At 43.7% G+C, this 11,634-nt stretch overlaps 1 long non-coding RNA gene across 4 annotated transcripts; it reads right to left on the bottom strand.

Annotated features, from left to right (window-relative positions):
• Positions 1-3,645: 3,645 nt before the first annotated feature.
• LOC123083033 (uncharacterized) lies at positions 3,646-10,117 on the bottom strand. Of its 4 annotated transcripts, none has more exons than XR_006439193.1 (13): positions 9,381-10,117; positions 9,197-9,304; positions 8,815-9,079; positions 8,524-8,587; positions 8,315-8,391; positions 8,068-8,175; positions 7,846-7,980; positions 6,947-7,073; positions 6,582-6,858; positions 5,825-5,971; positions 5,192-5,263; positions 4,802-5,077; positions 3,646-4,599 (listed from the first exon to the last, which is right to left on the bottom strand). It is a non-coding gene; the product is annotated as an uncharacterized lncRNA (long non-coding RNA). The 4 variants fall into 4 exon arrangements; XR_006439191.1 differs by having other exon boundaries at positions 8,815-8,891; XR_006439190.1 differs by having other exon boundaries at positions 8,815-9,304.
• Positions 10,118-11,634: the final 1,517 nt, after the last annotated feature.

Below are 11,634 nucleotides of genomic sequence, written 5' to 3'. Positions count from 1 at the left end.
CCATGGAAATGAAGCACCATCATACTAATTAGAAGTTCCACAATTAGACCGTACATAACGTAGCACTAGGATAAAGATAGCCAGAACCGGGACGGTTGATCATCATACTAACTAATAACCTAAGTTGCACGATAACATATCACTACGATAAAGATGGGCAGCACCCATGCTGGCATGATCACAAAGCTTCAGCAGAACAAGTTAGGCATACATATGAGAATCTGCATACCCCTCTAATCATAATAGCTTCAGTACAACAAACACCCTGATGGACTGATCACATAGGTTCGGCAGGGAAAAACCATGTCAGGCGCCACTGACCAGCATCATGTGCAGGTGCTGCAGTCTGAGACATCAATGGCAATGTTCATACCATTCCGTATGTTGTACACACCAGAGTCATGAAATGGACTCGAAAAATACTTTGGATGGGGATAGTCACAAATGAAGTACATGGAATCCTCCTGGGATCCGCTGCATTCTCTAGCAGGCAGAGACTTGGAGCAATGCTGGCCAACAAAGAGAGCATGTCCACCCAACTCACTGATCCTTTTCCATCGGTAAGGGTTGGAGTGCAGGTCTGCCTCAAGGACAACAAACCAGCAGTTCAAGTATTGTCAAAGATATTGTCACTGTGGGAGGGATGAAGCGAATAAATCGTTCAACCATCAGCAGTCTACCACCACATTCAACTAGATACAACCTGAATGTACACGTTTCTTCTCTAGAATTGCATTCTGGTCCTCCACGACAATCACCCAAAGACTCAATTACGCATTTGATCTTTGTTTTCTATTGTTTCGAAACTGAAGGATGAAGAACTTGCCAAAGGCAGTCACCGCGCACAACTTTCCATCAAACCCTGCTAGTGATTCTCCACGTCTGCGGCATCTTACAGACCTATGCGCCACCAAGTCAGAGGAAACTAGCAGCGTCTAGAGTGGGAACGCTGCTAACTTGCCGATAAGTAGCAGCGTTCGGGCGAAATGCTGCTAGTGTTATGCTACCAGCAGCGCCACACTGGCGGCGCGCGAGTTAAAGCTAGAGGGCATAATCGGATGCTGCTAACAAGGGGTTTCCTTGCTAGTGCATCGAACTTAACCTAGACAAACATGGCTACTTGGTACAGCTTGATGAAGAAGTTGTTTGCGGTTAGCGAAGATCAATATGGCAGAGAAGACAGCGTGCGCGCCAGGCTGGCCCAGGGACAAAGTCGTGGCATCATGTTGGCACGTAAGGCCACCACCCACCACAACGTTCATTACTAATCCTGTAGCTGAAACCAAGTGTTCCCTCCCCGATGTCTCCCGTTCTCAAACTGAAATCTCTTTCCTTTTTCTTTTTGCCTTGCATTGTCTTGGTTAACAATCGGTGTATGAGAGGAAAATGCAAACATCAGTGACTCTCAAACATGGGGAGAAGACACTGGATTGCTACTCTTACAAAAAAAAATATTGTATTGTTTCTGCTGAGAAATATGTTGAATGACTCGTCAAGGGTGTATAGAACAAACTCGGTCGGTGCTAGTATATATAGTGTGAGTTGTGTAGGGTGTAGTTGTTGCGAACATTTATCATACATCAACTCATGAGATATTTTTGCACGGAAAGATCTTCATAAATAGTGGTTGTATTCAGTCCATGTGACTGAATGAAATAAGTAGTAAAATGAAACAGCGACATGGTTGCTTGGATGGACCTAACGTGGATGTACCCTCTTCTATTCCCGAATTCTATGGTTTGTTAAAAAGTATTGCGTATCGTGTTTATTTAAAAAACATAGGATAGCGTAGGTGCCTTGCTTTGTACTCCAAGATGATCATGTACTCCTATATATATGTCCTCGAGGCTCAAGCAATAAAAAACGATTCCATCAATCTAGTTGTGGAACTGAGAAACTAGTTGAATGACTCGTGAAGCTTATATAGAACAAACTCGGTCGGTGCTGGTACATGAATTGCTAGCCCTGAAGAGTGTGGTTGTTCAGAACATTTATCATAGATCAACATGTCCATTCTGTCTGCTTTCAACTTCACTCTCTACAGCCTTAATCGCTTTTGCACTAGATTCTTCAGTAAGCTGTGCAGTCATTTCCTTGCTAGTACCATCAGTATGAGGTTGCTCAACATTTTCCAAGCTTCGTGCTACTCTCACTCCCTTTGCACCAGATACTTCCATGTGATTCATTACAAGTTTCTCTTTCTGAGACCTTTTACGGTACATCAGATAAATGTTGACCATCCATTTTTGGTGATCTAAAGGTTAATATTAATCTATACTATTGGACTTGACGTGTAGCATCTGCTTCGAAAAGGGCACAATCGGAAGAATCTAATTTCATCGAGATGGGAACCAGCGCGATTATGCGGGGAAGATGGGCAGGATCGGTGCCTCTCACCGTTCTGGTAACCAGCAGATTCGAGAGAAGGTTCGTGGCGAGCAGCCTAGCAGAGTTGGCCGGCAAGAGGGGGGCAGATCGACAAGACAGAGGAATTTTCTAGGTTTGTACACCTCCCGCGTTGGCCCGCCATGCTGCAGGCCACTGCACCGAAATCGCTGACGAGGTTGACGAGGCTGACGAGGATCACCAACTCTCCCAGCTAACTGCTCGGCCTGCAAGTTGCGTCGCCCTGCTCCCAGGAAGAAGAAAAGATGGCTGGATTGGCTCGGCCTCATTGTCCCAAAAACTGAAGCACAGCCGACCAGGGAGGCATGGGCTAGCTCACGTGAGTGACTGGGGCACTCCGCTAGCTTTGGTACGATTTGATCGGATTTCGTGTTTCTAAAATTGAAGCACAACTGGCCGTGCAAGCATGAACCAGCTCATGAGCATGGCCGGGCTAGCTGCAGGTAGGTGCTAGTTACCTAACATAGCTCATGGCTGTGATGAGGAGCAGCGCAGCGGGAGGCGAGGGGCATGGGCGCTGGTACGTCCGTGGCTGTACTGGGGCGAGTGACGGCGGCGGTGAACGGCAAGGGCGAGGAGAATATGAACAGAAACGTGTCAAGTGCGCGGTGACTGCAGGGATGGAAAACGCTGATTGAAAGGAAATTCAGTTGACTAAAATGCCCTTTACATCTACCGTCGGATTAGATTAATAATACACACTAAAAGCAGTAGCATAATGTACCGTAAAATTTCTCTTTCTTCGGCCAGATGTTCCCTTCCTGACGTCTCCGGTTCTCAAACAGAAATCTCTTTGCTCTATGTTTTTGTCTTGCATTGTCTTGACAAACAATAATGGTGTACTAGATTGGTATCGCGCCTTGGCACGAGGGTACCGGTCCAACGTTTGTATGCACACAATAAGAAGCCTCTTAACAATGCATGAACATAGAAAGCATGTTTCGTGATAGGTTTAGCACCAACTATCTTAGACATAGAAAACACGACAACACGTAGTAGCTTACAGACAATTTGTAACTCTGCATAGATAACTTAAGTCTTAGGCATAATGTAGACCAGTAGAAATGATGACATGACACATCCAACAGAAAATACAGCGTACAGAAGTTGAAGTGCAATCACTCCCAACCCGGTAATAAAGCATCAGATGAAAGACGTAAGAACACCAGCTAGCAACAATCCAGGGCCGTCTTCAGAAATTCGGGGCCCTGGGGCGAAAATAAAAATTGGGCCCAAAACTTCAAAAGGTGTCATATGACAGAAGAACTAATATAGCTCATTCGTACTCTCCATTTATTACACAAATCCAGTCTGATTTCTTTTGCATAATATTTAGACATATATCAAATACTAATGCTAAAAAAATAGTAAAGGGATATTAAAGCTATAAACTAACCTCATGTCTTGCCGAAAGTCAACATTCGTCTAGTATTCCTTGAAATGAAATCTTCAATCATATCTTCATACTTATTCTTTTCCAGGACATCATTTTCAGGTGCTATTGTCGCCAACCCAGTGAGTCTTTCTTGTGTCATAGTAGAACGCAAGTAGGACTTCTACTAGTTTCATGCTCTTTAAGTCTAGTGAGAAGATGATGCCAGTCATTGAAACCATCATGTGCTAAATGACCTCTCACATGCCCCTTTCTTAATTATTTGCAGCAGAAACAAAATAGTTTGTCAAGATATTTGCTGTATACAAGCCATTCTCTGTCACATTTTTCTCCATTTGAGAGAACTCTAGTGTATGACAATGCAGAAAACCTTCTACCGAATTTGTCTACATCACCATGCTCAATAGACCAGTCTCTTTTAGGACCCTTTTGTAGCAAAATATCAATCATTTTAGCATCAAGTGCAACCCAGTTTCTTGGATCAAATATATCAGGCGTAAAATAATTGTTGCTGTAATCATCACCTTCAACGGCAGTACTAACAGCATCATCTTCAGCACCAATATTAACATTATCACCTCCATCTGCAATGTTAGCATCATCATCTTCATTTACAGTGCCAGCCTCTGTCTCAACTACAGTCTGGGCGTCAGAATTTAATGGAGGTTCTTTCACGACAAATCTGTCAAGAGAACCCTTTAGACGTTGCGCTTCTGCTTCTTGCTTTTGCTTCTTCTTACGCTTTTTAGAACCAGAATCATATGTTCTCGAAGACATGATGATTCAGAAATAAATGCCTTCTGTTTTATAAACCAAAGAAATTTAATGATTCATTATTCAAACATGAAATTTCCTAATTAGTGCGAATAAAAATATAAAGACATGTACAAATGATCAAGAACAAACTGATCCTACTCGCTACTCCTAACTAGGGCCTCCTATTAACCTAGGTCAGGGAGATCAAATTTTGAAATTTACCATGTACACGGAAATTAAGTATACCTAATGGCAGCCTGGCCGATCGCCGATGACGGAACCGCGGACGCGGGAGGCAGAAGCGGGCGACTTTCCGGGCGAGCGACTGGCGGAACCTTGGAAGGCAGAAGCGGGCGACTTTCCGGGCGGGAGGCAGAAGCGGACGACGTCTTGGGCGACTAGCAGAACCAGCAGGCGGGCGATTGGCGGAAGGCAGGACTGCAGCAGACGAGACGACGTCTGCTCGTGGCGGAAGCAGGCGAACCGGCGGCGTGTTAGCGATCGATGGGATTCAGGAACACTCTGGATACGGGAATAAGCAGTTAGCGGGCCTCGTGGGCTGGATTTTTGTTGCTGCGTACACTGCTTAGGCGTTGCCGCTGGATAAATGGAAAAGTGTGATTAAATCTGTAATACCTAGTAATTTGGGGGCCCCAAATTTTTGGGGCCCTGTGCGGTCGCCCACCTTGGCCACCTCCAACGAAGGGCCTGCAACAATCCAATGTACATTCTTTATCAGAGTTAAAAGTAGCTCACAACAAGTACATAAGATACAGAATCAGCTTCTTACTCGAAACAAAACATGAAAAGCACATGCATTTATTTGTTTGGCCAGGCGTTTTGCCCAAAGAAACTGAATTGCTCATCACAACAAAGATCAAGTAAACTGCAAATTTGGAGTAGAGTAAACCCTGACATTTCACTATTTTGCTCACAGTTTTGGGATCACAAATTTAGTGAATTTAGTAACTAGAATTTATTACCCCACTTTTTAGCATGTAGTTTCCTGTTTTATTTTACTTCAGAGGGCCCAACACGCGATGGGGAAAAGTAGGGACAGGGAGGAAGGTAGAAGGGCAGCATAAACATCTCGTCTTTCACGGCTGGTTATGGGCCGAGACTGAAAGGCGGTTGTTATTCAATTTGACAATGGCTCTAAACTGCACATGAACATAAGAAGTGCATACACAGATTATTTTCCTTGATAATATGGCATACAAATATTCTTGATAAATAATGTGTATTCATATCAGTAGTATAACAAACTACCTGGATGGATTGGGCCTCGACACAACCTCCTAGAGTATTGATCCATACATGGTGCAGGTGCACCACTACTGACCAACTCGCACACCGTGCTGACAGCCCACCTTGTTGATGCCCACCCACCAACACTTGGTCATCTTGCTCGAGACACTGCATAGCAAGCAACACATAAACTTAATCACACAAAGCTTCAATCAATTCTCTTCTTGCAAAACAAAAGAGCATATTCCTAACACACACAATCAACACTATAAAAGAGCATATCAGGTTGAGCATAGGAGGACAGGGCCTGCCACACAATACTTGGATGTTCGATGTGGTGTACGACTGAAAATAACATATGTAAGCCTATGACGGAGTAATAAGAACGATAAAATACCAATGGTCTTCGAGTAGCATAGTAATATGGCAAAAAAATGGCAGTTTGTTGTATTATGATATGACAAACAATGGGATTGTGGTTATCTTAAGAGCATAAGGCACTTTTATAGAAGAAGAAACCAACAATAAATATTATCTAATTAGCTGGTAGCTGGAATCATCCAAAGCACCATAACAAAATCTCAACCAGTCTATTACTAAACATCATCAACATCGATCATGCCAAACGCTAAAGCTAAGACAAAGCAATAAACATCTTCCAAACATAACAGGGTATCTTCTTACCCAAAATAAAGAAAGAAAAGTTGGTTTTGGGGATTTATATAATGGCACAAAAAATCCTAATCACATTATTATTATTAATTTCTTAAATGTGAACCTTGCTGTTGTAGATTGGTGTTGCTTGGAGAAGTCGTAGTAGCGGGCCTGGAGGTCACCAGCATGCTTAGGGTGTCTCCTCTTCCTCCTTCCTTTACCTTTATTCTTGCTGCTCCATCTCCCTCTTTGCCTCCTCTTTCTCCCAGATCTCGCTAGTGGTGGCAACGGCACACGCGGTCACCCGATAGCTACAAGAGAGGTGTGCCGCAGTGGTGGCATGAGCTCAGCTAGAGAAAGTTAGAGGATGAGCAGCCATGGGAATGTGGAGGTTGCAATTGCTGCAACAGGCCAATAGGATAATAACCAGATTAGCTCACCCGCTCACTAAAAAGAAGAAGCGAGATATAAAAACCCAAGAACACAGACCTGCACTACAATGGGTGAGTGGATAAGAGACAGAGAACTATAGCAGCACAATAAGCCTCTGAAGCAAAGAAGGCGGCTCAGTGATGACATTGATAGCCTTGTCATACAACGACAAAAATGGCCTGAGCTGTTCAAAAAATTGATGAAATCAAAATGGGGGAGTAATTTCTTTAGGCAAACACTGAATCAAAATCTTAGTGGTTGGTTTACCAACAACAAGTATATGAGGGGTAAGTTTATTATTTATGGGACTTGTCCATTTAAGCCTTAATATCCCAATTACAAAAAAATTGGTAATTTATGTGAAGCACTCACAATTAATTATTTCCTAATTAGTCACCTAAAAACCCTTTAATATACGGTGACAGGTAATGTTATAAGTCATCAAGCTCTTTATGATATTTTCTACTTCAGATTCCAAGTGGCATTAAATGAGTGTGCAAAACAGAATATAAAAATAAAAAGGCTCAAGGTACTTCTGGCAGAACTCATCTCAGTGTTATTTTGGTATATAGCTTAAGCCCTAGATCAACTAAGCTAGCATGCAATCTAGGAAGCTTCTAAATTTACAGTAGTAGTTTGAAGCAAATTCAACATATTCATCTCTTAGGTTGTTCATAGCCAAACAAAAATAAATACAGGGAAGTATAAGGTCCAGAAAAACATAAAAACGAATATATGTAACATAAGTGAAATATTGGACCATGTAATCATTTTATAAAAAAACAACTGAGCTTGGTACCCAAACCACCATCATAAATTGTTTAAGTGAATAAAGGGGATAAGTTTCATGGTAACATTTCAAGCTAAAAGATGAGCTATTTTGTAGAAGCAACCACGAGTCGAACGATTCATAGGAAAAAAAGACTAATAACAGAAGCTAAGGAAAAACTGATTACCTGTAGATCATTGGCAGTCGGTACGACAACGTCCTTGATGGGACCATCTGGTACGTGTGGGCGGCAGCTTGCACTCTCCTAGCCAGTACGTCACCAGGTAAGGCAAGCCTTATCTTGTCCGGCTCTAGCGGCAACCTGCAAGCCAAGAAGAATACTCTTTGAAAGAACTCAAAAAACCAATGGTCAGGCAAGATTACCATTTAGAAACCATTGAGAGATTACCCAAAGCCCAAAAGTGTTACTCTGTATAGAACACTAATTCGATCATGTGCATTTGGAGCAAGATCTTGACACCAATAGTCTCAAACTACCAAGCACGGATATATTTCCCTGCAAATCACACATAGATATTTATTGATGAGAGATATATTGCATATGCATGTTAGATAACTAAAGAGGCAATATAATGTACACACAAGTCAACAGTGACTGCAGCTAAAGCACAGAAAAATATATGACATAGTCTTACGAGTAGGCATTGAAGCATGAATTTTACATAGAGTAATCTTTACTTCAGCCCGCTTGAATTTTCATAGCACCATGTAGCTACAGATAATTGCACACACAAAAATGAGATCTAGGGATTAAATTGAAAAAAATGGGAGCGAGAGAGAAATCAGCAGGCAGTAAATAAGTAAGAACAGTAGCCCTCTGTTCTAGCCAAATTAGAGAGCTCACTGATGCATGGTGCTGCACTTTTACAAACAGTACCCAGATTTGATAAGCTTGCAGACTACACTTTCTGCAGAAAAAATGAAGGAATCAATCTTATTATTATTGCTTCTACATAATACAATAATACACAAAACTACATGAAAGTTAAACTGGTGCAACAAAAAACTCTGAGCTCGGAACTTAAGCCCTGGATCAACTAATCTAGCATGGTAGCTTATTCTTCTTAATGAAAGCACATATACTTAATAACTGCTAGTTAATCACAACTCCAACAAATTTCGCAAACCAAGCCACCTTTGTAGAGAGAGTGGCACAAGGAGCTCTGCTTCTCATGCCATCTCCAACCCCGAATGTCGCCTCCAGCCCCACAGCTGCCATAAATTAGGCACAAGGAAACCATGTGATCACTAATTAAGTAATTAATATCAGGAAATGGTCGCATCAGAGATCAAAAGACAGTATATTTTCTTAGCTCAAATGACTCCATTGGTAATCATCCAGTAAACAATGCTACCACCCCATGCCAGTGGAAAGGGATGGAGAAATAAGCACATTCATGCTAAAGAAAAGAAGCACCGAATCTGAATGAGACACAAGTAGTATAGTAGCAACAAAGCATATCACTTGTACATCAGGGGGCTATCAAAATAGAAAGAAATGAGAGGAGAAGGGAGACCTTCCATGGTGGCGTCCATGCGTCCATCGAGCCGCTGCTGCTGCCGCTGTACCCACCATGGTTTCCTCTTTCTGCTGCTGTTGTACCCACCAAGGAACCTTGCTGCTGCTGTAACACATATGAATGCCCAATTTGAGATCAAATCGAAAACCTTCCATGAGAGGGGGAGACAGAAATATGGAACCTTGCATGGTGTGGTCATGGTGGGGAAGGAGCAAAGCAAGGTCATACCATGGCATCGTCCTGGCCGCTGGCCTCCTTCCTACAGAGATGAGACCATGGTGAGAGAGGGACAGAAAGAGAGAGGAGAAATCCATGGAAGATGGAGGAAGAGGAGAGGGATCCGGTGCAGTGCCTCATTCGAACATCCATTGCGGCTCGGTACCCATGCTAGGGTTTGGGGCGTCTCCATCCATGGCTGTAGACGGGTTAGACCCCACTCCATGGTTGACCTCGAGGACGGTGGCGGCTCAGGTCGACGACGGCGCGCCGATGCCGCCGTGGATCTGAGCGCTGCCTCACCTCGTCCCTCGATCCTCAATCTGGGCCATTCCCTTCCATCCCCACCCCTCCCTTGGGATACAAGGGAAGGGGCGTCGGAGAGGGTGGAGCAGCAGCACTGGAGGGAGAGGAGGCCGTCGGACTTGGGGTTGAGGCGGCACGAGGGAGCCGATCCGGTCGCCGGAGGGACGCCGTCGGTTCCTGCACTCCTCCCGCTCCTCCCGTCGATGGGGATGCTCTAGGTCCATCGGTCTCTTGCCTCCCGATGACGGGAACTGCGAGCTCGTCGCCCTTCATGGCCGTGAGAGGCTAGCACAAGGGAGGGCAGGCCGTGTGGTGGAGGAGGAAGGCGGAGAGGAACGGCGGCTGCTCGTGTGCGAGCGATGCGAGGGAGAGAGAGGGAAGTGAGACGGGGCGACAGAAACCCGAGGCGTCTCGCCGATTGGGGATGAGTCCACGAAAGGGCAAGCCGTACGGGCCAACCACCGTCCACCACGCACACGGCCTCGACACGAAATGACCGTTTTACCCTCGGCGGGGGCACGGTATTACCCGCGGTGGCACTGGATATTTACCCGCCGGTGCGCGCGCCGGGACGCACATGCCACACTCACAGCCGTAGTCGCTGACAAGCGGGGTCCACACGCGATCGACCCCACACGTCAGCGAGTTCCGGTCGAAGCCACAGAGTGAGCGAGGCCGGGAAAAGGTAACTATTCATTGCTACATCGCCGATTTTTGATCCGGCGGCCCAGATCGTCCGGAGTCTTGATCCGACGGCTAGATTCGCATCAGTAAAATGTATCGGACGGTCAGAATCGCCTGAGTTCTGAGAGCGCCCGGGAGTGACTCGATCCCTTATTTCTCGATGAGAGGAAAGGGGAAGTCTCGGTAGCTCTAAAACATGGGGAGAACACACTGGATTGTTGGTCTGATAGAATGTTTTCTTGCGTGTTTCTGGTGATTGAGAAATGCGTTGATTTACTCATCAAGCATATATAGAACAAACTCAATCAGTGCTGGTATATAAATTTCTCTGGAGACTGTGGTTGCTGAGAACATTTATCATAGATCAACTTGAAATATGTTTTGCATGGAAATATCTTCATAAATAATGGTTGTAATCAGTCCATGTGATTGGATGAAATAAGTAGAGAAGGAAAGAGTGACATGGTTGGTTGATTGGTCCTCACGTGGATGCACTCTCTTCTATGCCTAATTATGTGCTTTGTTAGAAAGAATAGTTATTTAGTCGTAAGGGTGGAATTGGTAGTAGATAATCCAAAATATTATGTATTCGTATTTGAGGAAATGTCTACATGGCAAGTGAATATTCGTATCTGAATTAAAAATGGAAACCGTATGGATAATATTGGATTTATCTTTGAGAAAGTATAGTTTTCATCCCTCAATTCTTGGTGAAGTCTAGATTTGGTCCGTCAACTTCAAAACCGGACAACTTGCGCCATTAACTACTGAAACCGGCCAAGATTCATCCCTAGTCGCGGTTTTGGTGCTGTCCCAACCCGGTTTTGACCGTGTCGACTCAAATTCGCGTACCTTTTCCAAGTCCGCTTAATGTTTTGAAATTCAGGTACTTTTAACTTTTTAAGAGTTTGTGTACTTTTTCCAAATCTGTGTACTTTTTCCAAGTTCACATTTTTTTTTAAATCCGCATACTTCTTTAAAGTTCATGTGTTTTTTTCAAATTCATGTAATTTTCAAAAATTGACATACTTATTCATTTTCACGTATATTTTTTTGGATTTGAAAATTTTATGCGAACTTGAAAATGTACGCAGATTTGAATATCTTTTACGTGAATTAGAAAACAAATGTGTGGGATTTGAAAAATTATGTCAACTTGAAACAAGTATGTGAATTTCAAACAAAGTTCATGGATTGGAAAAGGAACACAGATTTGAAAAAAATACATG

Source organism: Triticum aestivum, chromosome 4A, assembly GCF_018294505.1.
Source record: "Triticum aestivum cultivar Chinese Spring chromosome 4A, IWGSC CS RefSeq v2.1, whole genome shotgun sequence".
In the NCBI taxonomy this organism is placed as follows: domain Eukaryota; kingdom Viridiplantae; phylum Streptophyta; class Magnoliopsida; order Poales; family Poaceae; genus Triticum; species Triticum aestivum.
Note: the sequence above shows the minus strand (reverse complement) of the source record. Positions and strands in the feature narration are given on the sequence as shown.